This window comes from Podarcis liolepis, assembly GCF_965112155.1.
Source record: "Podarcis liolepis genome assembly, chromosome: 9".
Classification (NCBI taxonomy): Eukaryota; Metazoa; Chordata; class Lepidosauria; order Squamata; family Lacertidae; genus Podarcis; species Podarcis liolepis.
In genome coordinates this window covers 8,862,424-8,869,902 of record NC_139564.1, presented here as the reverse complement: position 1 = coordinate 8,869,902, position 7,479 = coordinate 8,862,424, and the positions used below count along the sequence as shown (strand labels likewise).

At 43.1% G+C, this 7,479-nt stretch overlaps 1 long non-coding RNA gene across 1 annotated transcript; it reads left to right on the top strand.

Moving 5' to 3' along the window:
* Nucleotides 1-899: 899 nt before the first annotated feature.
* LOC310686514 lies at nt 900-2,021 on the top strand. Its single transcript, XR_014515972.1, has 2 exons — nt 900-998; nt 1,749-2,021. It is a non-coding gene; the product is annotated as an uncharacterized lncRNA (long non-coding RNA).
* The last annotated feature ends 5,458 nt before the right edge of the window (nt 2,022-7,479 follow it).

Sequence of the window (7,479 nt, the reverse complement as noted above, 5' to 3'; positions counted from 1 at the left end):
GAAAACTAATAGAGAGGCAAAATTTATTGGGGTGTTGATGCTGTGAGCCCCTCCATCCTATGCTCAGGTTGTATATGTGTGTAAATGAAGCCATACATACCAAAAAAACCATAGTCTCCATTTACCTTCATTCCAAGGAAAGTGAACCTTGAGTGAGCCTAGGCACCCACTCGGAGATTAGAGTCTGCACAACAGTACTTATCATAGTGGTTAATCCAGCCATAAATGTCTACTTGTTTGTTTCAGTTACAGATAGGTGGCCATGTTGGTCTGCCATAGTCAAAATAAAAAAATTCCTTCCAGTAGCACCTTAAAGACCAACTAAGTTAGTTCTTGGTATGAGCTTTCGTGTGCATGCACACTTCTTCAGATACACTGAAACCAGTGTATCTGAAGAAGTGTGCATCTGGTTTCAGTGTATCTGAAGAAGTGTGCATGCACACGAAAGCTCATACCAAGAACTAACTTAGTTGGTCTTTAAGGTGCTACTGGAAGGATTTTTTTTACTTGTTTGTTTATTGCATTTATATCCTGCTTTTTCCTCCATAGTGGAAGCAAGTGGTTTACATGCCCCCCCCCTTCTTCAGTTAATTCCTGCAACAACCCTGTGAGCTAGGTTAGGCTGAGAGATGCACTGATGGGCCCAAGGTCACTTAGAGGGTTCCATGTGGCCCAGTGGGAATTTGAACTCTGGCCTCTCAGGTTATACTATGACTGAGCTGATTACAAGAATCTTCTTGTTTTGAAAGTGGGACGGGGCAAGCATCTGAGAATCCAACCACGTTGTTTTGTGAGTGGCCTAGCTTGGTGTGCATAGAGACAGCCCATGGGAACTGCTTCTACTCTACTCTATCTCACCTTCTGTTGTGGTGAGAGTTCCAGTGCTAAATGGAGTGTGTCACTGTTGCCATGGCAACCAATCAAAATTCATGAAAGGGCCGATTTGACTCAATGTGGCCAGGGACATTTTATTTCACTGGAGTGTACAATGGCAAGAGGTATTTCTTTCATCTTCTTCTTCGTCGTCTTTATTTTTTTTAGGTGGGTGGATTAAATTATTGCACCCAACTTTCATAGTAGCAGAAAAACAACACTGGTTAACTGCTGGAATGTAGTGAGTAGATCCCAATTGCTACTGGCAGTCTCTGTTTGCAGGGCTAGATGAAAATAATGAACTTGCTTATTTGTCTTAAATTCAGCTTCTAACTATGCTTAGCCTGTGGTATAGGTAGGTGCATGTTATGAAAAACTGACCATTTGGTTGTTATGCTTACATTGGTCGAGTTGCTCTGATGTCACAGAATGTTCACAAACATTCTAGATAATCATGTTGCTCAGTTTTACATATGCAGCTCACAATGCACACCTCAAAGATAAAATAAACATTACAGACTTCATAGCTCCTCTCCAGCTCAGAATACCAAAAAAAGAAAGAAAAAGTTTTCACATAGGGGCAGCAGAATTTTTAATGTAATTTTGTTTCTTCCCAAAAGTTCAGAGACAACCTCTCCTACTTGATGAACAGAAATGGTCACTGCTTCCCCACCCGCATTCCCTGCTGTACAACTCTGTATTCATTTTATTTGCAAGAGCTTGTCCTGAACTGACTTGCATCAACTGAGCATAAAAGCTTTCTTTTAAAAAAATGTAATGCATAATATAATTTTAATCCAACAATGGTTCTGGGTATCCTTATTTTGGGAGAGTTATGACTCATGTGCTTTCAGCATTGTCTGTCTTCTGGATAGGTAGTTCTTGCCCAGCCACAAGGGAGGAAAACATCAGATATGTCTACAACAAGAGATATGCTTTCTCTAAATTTCCCCAAAGAAAAGAAAACAGGGGGAGAAAAGGAACAAATATTTCCCAGTAACAGGACTTGTCCCTGCTAAACCAAGACAGGGAGTACATGAAGTGGACTGTGCTGTTATAGTCAGTAGATCTTCACAAGCATGGCTCACTAACACCTAAAATGGAGAACACTGTGTGTACAGGTTTAATAAATGCATGGATTTTGGGGGGAATGAGTAGTTCTGCTCTGCGCGATTTGTAAGTGCTTTTTCGTGGCTGAAATGTGTCCTTGAACTATGATAGCTTGCATGGACAGATGATGGAGCAACGTGCAGTGTTTGTGGCCATGTGTTTGTGCGGCTGGAATACAGCCCACTGCACAAAGATAAGGGCCACATCCAGTGCTCTGCCCACTTTTGCCTCCCCACCCATCATTGGCATGTGGCCCCCAGAGAATCTGCTTTTGATGCAATGCGGCCCTCGGGGCTGGAAAAGATTCCTCACCCTCTGTCTAAACAATATTCCAAAATTGTGAGAGAAATATCACTTGCTAATACTTGTCCTCCCTCCATTCTGCCCCATCTCCAGGGAAGTGTTTCCTGCTCACTGGCCAAGCGCTGAAAGAAATTGCCTGCGCAAAAAACCTGATTTATTAAGAATTAAAACACTAGGACTACATAAAACTATGCAGATGCTGTGCAGCTTGGAGGAAAAAAAGAAGCAGCAGCAGAGAACTATTTCCTCCCTGTCCCCAAATCTCTAATGAAAGGAATGCTAGAGGCTTTTTTTGTAGATTTGACATTTAATGAACCTTTGTTTAAAAAATCAGAGGTTGTTAGCAAAATATACAGAATCCCCTCTGTAGTGTGTTGCTATGCTGTGAAGTTCTGTTCATAACCACTGGTGGAATGCTTATTACTCCCTAGAGCTTTTTCCTGACGAGAAACCGTTATAATTCGGCTCCTGGATGACTTATTAGGTCTAACATCAGAATGCCAACAGGAGGAGAAGAGAAACGGTGGCATAAATTAAAGCTGGTGTCTGCCGTCGCAGCTTGTGTGGGTCACTCAGGAAGCGGGGGCAGGGGGGAAATTCAGACAAGGGACCATTAGACACTTGCTTTTATTTCTCCAGGGAAAACCAAAACCTATCATTTATATTGCATCACCACTTTTCAGAGGAACATAATGACAATAATAATGACAGGTCCTGCTTCAGGTCTCAAGATTTTATTTCATTCTATTTATTGTGGCATACATATCCCAATGTTCCTCCAAGGAGCTCAAGGTGGTGAGGATGCCTCTGACAATCTCCATATTGTCCTCAGAACAACAACCCTCTGAGGTAAGTTGGGCTGAGCATAAGTAACTAGTCCAAGGTCACCCAGTGAGATTCGTAGCTGAGTGGGAATTTGAATCCTGGGTGGAATCTAGACACATATTAAAAAAACAGCACTGTGAATATGCTATATATATATATATATATATATATATATATATATATATATATGTTTTGAAAAATATATTGAATTTGCCATAGCTCACCATCGCCATCTAGTGTCACATTTGTATAATGCACTTTACAATACACTTAAAACATTTTATTTGCACCTGTATAGCTGAGTCCCTGGTCTGCCAGGTCCTAGTCCAGCACTCTAACCACTACACTACATTGTATAGGATCAATGGGACATAATTTATTGCCATGTGAGCAGTTTCAGTAACTGACACCCCAGCAGGTGTGCCAACTCTAGGGGGTTGAACTGCCTTCATCATGTGTGTGCTGTGTCCCAGGAACCCTCAGTTTTGAGGTTGAACAAGGATGCAGGAAGGATGGAAAGTTTCACATTCCCTGGAAAGAGAAGGGGATTTCCTTGCATAGGAGGGACTGGGGTGTCCCTGCAAGAGTGGGAGGGGAGGGTGGTGCCCTTAGTTTAAGAACAGGTATCATCATGCCCTTAGACAAACCTGTACCCTTGGAATACTCTGTGCACAGTTTTGCTTTGCCTCACCTCAAAGCAGGCAGTGAAAGGAACCTTTCTGAAAAGATTCAGGAAAAGGGCAACCAAGATGATCAATGAGTTGGAGCAACTCCCCTGTGAGGAAAGGTTACAATATCTGGGGCTTTTTAGTTTGGAGAAAAGCTGAACGAGAGGGGACGGGATGGAGGTGTATAGTATTATGCATAGTGTGAAGAAAGAAAATAGATTTTTTTCCCCAACCTCTCATTATAGTAGAAATCAGGGACACACAATGAAGCTGCTAGCTGGAAGACTTGGAATGGACAAAAGAAAGTACTACTTCACACGCTGCATAAACTATGGAATTCATTCCCCAAAGATGTAGCAATGACCACCCACTTGGATGGCTTTAAAAGAGGATCAAGCTATCTATGTCCACAGGCAACAAGGGCCATGTCTGATCTCCCCTGCCAGAGTCAATGTGCCTCTGAAAACCAGTTGTTGGGGATCACAAATGGGGAGAGTTGCACTCAGGTCCTGTTTATGAACTTGCCAGAGAAATCTGGTTGGGTATTGTGAGAAGAGGAGGTCAGACCAGTTGGGCTTTTGGCCTGATCCTACAGGGCTCTTCGCGTGTTCTTATGGTGTAGGGCAGGCTTCCTCAAACTCGGCCCTCCAGATGTTTTGAGACTACAATTCCCATCATCTCTGACCACTGGTCCTGCTAGTTAGGAATCATGAAGAAGAGGAGCAGGAGAGTTTTGACCTGATATCCCGCCTTTTACTCCCCTTAAGGAGTCTCAAAGCGGCTAACAATCTTCTTTCCCTTCCTTCCCCACAACAAACACTCTATGAGGTGAGTGGGGCTGGGAGACTTCAGAGAAGTGTGACTAGCCCAAGGTTACCCAGCAGCTGCATGTGGAGGAGTGAGGAATTAAACCCAGTTCACCAGATTAGGAGTCCACCGCTCTTAACCACTACACCACCAAAAACATCTGGAGGTTGAGGAAGCCTGATGTAGGGAATGCAAGCGAGGGGATAAATCTCCACTGCCTTAGCAATTTTAAATAAAGTCACCCTAGAGAATAAATGAATGGCCACATTAATGGCACTTGCCTCTTCTGGTTCTGTGCAGCTGGGAGAGGCAGCTGCAATTGGATGGTTGCTGTTCTTTTTCAAGTTTTTGGTCTGCATGGAAAGCACTCCATCACCAAAGGAGTAGATGGATGGAGACAAACCAACATGGTTGGTTGATTGCGGAGCATCTGATCCTATCTGTTCCTGGACAAGAGAAGGAGGAGTGTTAGACTAGTCTTGTTCATGTGCTTCCCTTTTGAAGAACTGTTGGGACATTGTTACAGGATTTTTTTATAATGATTGGGGGGGTTGCCCCTCCAGCACCCCTCTCTTTGTTCACACACACAATGTCTTCTCAAAGCACCACATAACACACTGACACCACACAATTTCCAACGTTGTTCTGTTCGGGAAGGAAATGGCTACCAAGGGGGGGAGCTTGGGACACGAGTGAGGGCAGCCATAATCCCTAAAGCGTGAGCTCAGGTACTCAGCAGCCTCTCTGCCTGAGTGATAATCTCTGGCATCCTGATACCCAAGTGCCAGACAGGTAGCCATTCCAGAGACAATAGAAAACCCAGCTCAAGACAAAATGATGCGATGAACTTGGCTGGGAAACAGGGACATGTAAATATCTCTTTTGCATCACTTGATGGGTGTATGGTGGAGGTCAAGGGAAGGGGGGGTGCAAGCCCTGATGCTCAGGTTTCTGTCGCCAGACCCTCCTAACGTGTGATGTATTTGTGATGTATCCATCATGTAATTTTAGGGGTGTTGTGGGTACCTTTGTAAAACTGACAAAAGTGGGAGCCATCTTTTGTTCTGGGCTTCTTCTTGCTTCTTCCATGTGGTGGGTGGCATTCCTGTTGCAACAGTCCTTTGAATAAAGACCATGCCTACTGGCTGCTGTTTTGCTCCTATATTCCTGGCTTGGTAATCCTAGTGGGCCCAAGGATTTCCCTATAACAGACATACAAGTGGCCTCTTTTCAAGATGCTGGGATGCTATCTTATTTCCACAGCCTTCTGCACTTATCAACTCTAAGTGGAAGGCCAAGATCATTAATGATCCCTTTCAGCTCGAGCAGAAAACAGATTGTGTAGAAGGGACAATGGGCTTAAATGTCAAAGTTCAAGGTTGCTGCTATGGAGGAAAATGAGTATCTGAAATAACTGATCTGAAGAGAAAGATTCATTTTTTGGCAAGTTCCTATCAGTAGCTGGACTTTTGTCTATGTCTATACTCTTGGTTTTAGCAAATACAACCCAGGAGCCAATGGGGCTTCAGGTAATTCCCCCTTCACATGCTCAAAGGAGTCATTTGGAGTAGCCTTCCCCCTCCCCCCCAAATGCATGAGAAGGGGAACTGCATGCCTGCTGATGTTAGCCTTGCCCTGACTTGGAATAAATTTATTTCCCAGTTTCCCTAAGAGAATATATTTTTGTATGTTATTTTTCCTAATATATGCATTCTTATGCACACTTTGCCCTAGTATATGCATTTCCCCCCAGTTACATGGCTGGAGAACTGCACTGCAAAATTTAGAGAAGTATGCATTTTGAAGGATGGCTGTGTTTTGGTTCACATTTTGTTCCAGAAAGTGCTTATTAGATAAGTTTGCCTTTAAATGTGAACTTAGCAATTCCCCCCCATCCCCACTGTGAGAATAAATGGGTCAGGGGAAAAGACCATGAATGCTTCCTTGAGCTCCTTGGAGGAAGAGTAGGATACACCATTAAAAGTTTGAAATAATAAGTTGAGTAAATACATAAACTTTTCTTTTTCTTTTTGCAAGACGACAAAGAAACTGCCCAACCCTTTGCAAAACCAGTAGCTACGGTAGTTTCTGCTCAGCATTGTAATTTTCCAACGCATTGGTTCACTACATTCCTGTGCTTCTCTTCGGAAAGAGCTTTGTCAATGCCAATTAAGTCTTCAGTATGTGGAAAAGCTCTTGAGATACAAAGAGAGATGACTTGGTGTCCTCCCCTATTTATCTGCATGCCACTCTCAGTCGTGGTGCACAGTCAAGTATCAACAACAGAGCAGAATATAGTGGTAAATAATTGATATTTAAATTATTGGCTGCTAAATAATTTAAATCAACGGCATGTCGCTGTCTCTTAAAATATTTCCAGCGGCATGAAAACAAAGTGAGGAATGAAGGTTGGAGCCTTCCAGCTGGATTGGAAAACTTGCACATCATCAAGGAGAGCTAAATGCGAGCCTCCATGTGCAGGAGCAATATACCTTTAAATGAATGCTAGGGGCAATCTGGGGGAGAGATCTGCTTCTGATTTGATGGCTACCTGCTCATATACAGACCTATAAGATTTCTTAGATCACTGGGCCAATTTTACACATGATGCCATTCCCTTCAAAATATAACAGGGCTGTGGATTGAAAACGGGCATTTTCTGCCATTCACACTAGAATGCCCTTCCCTCTGCCATTTGGTAATAATCACCCCATCAGTTGCTTCAGCCATCTGATCTTCTTGCCCAGATTTTCCCGCACCCCTGAAATCACACCATTTTATTACCGAATTCCTCTTTCCACAGTGCTGCTTTGTAAGTTCCAGGTCTGCTTTTCACGATGCCGTTTTATTATTTTCATACCGTATTTTTGTATACCGCTTGGAGGTTGCTTAA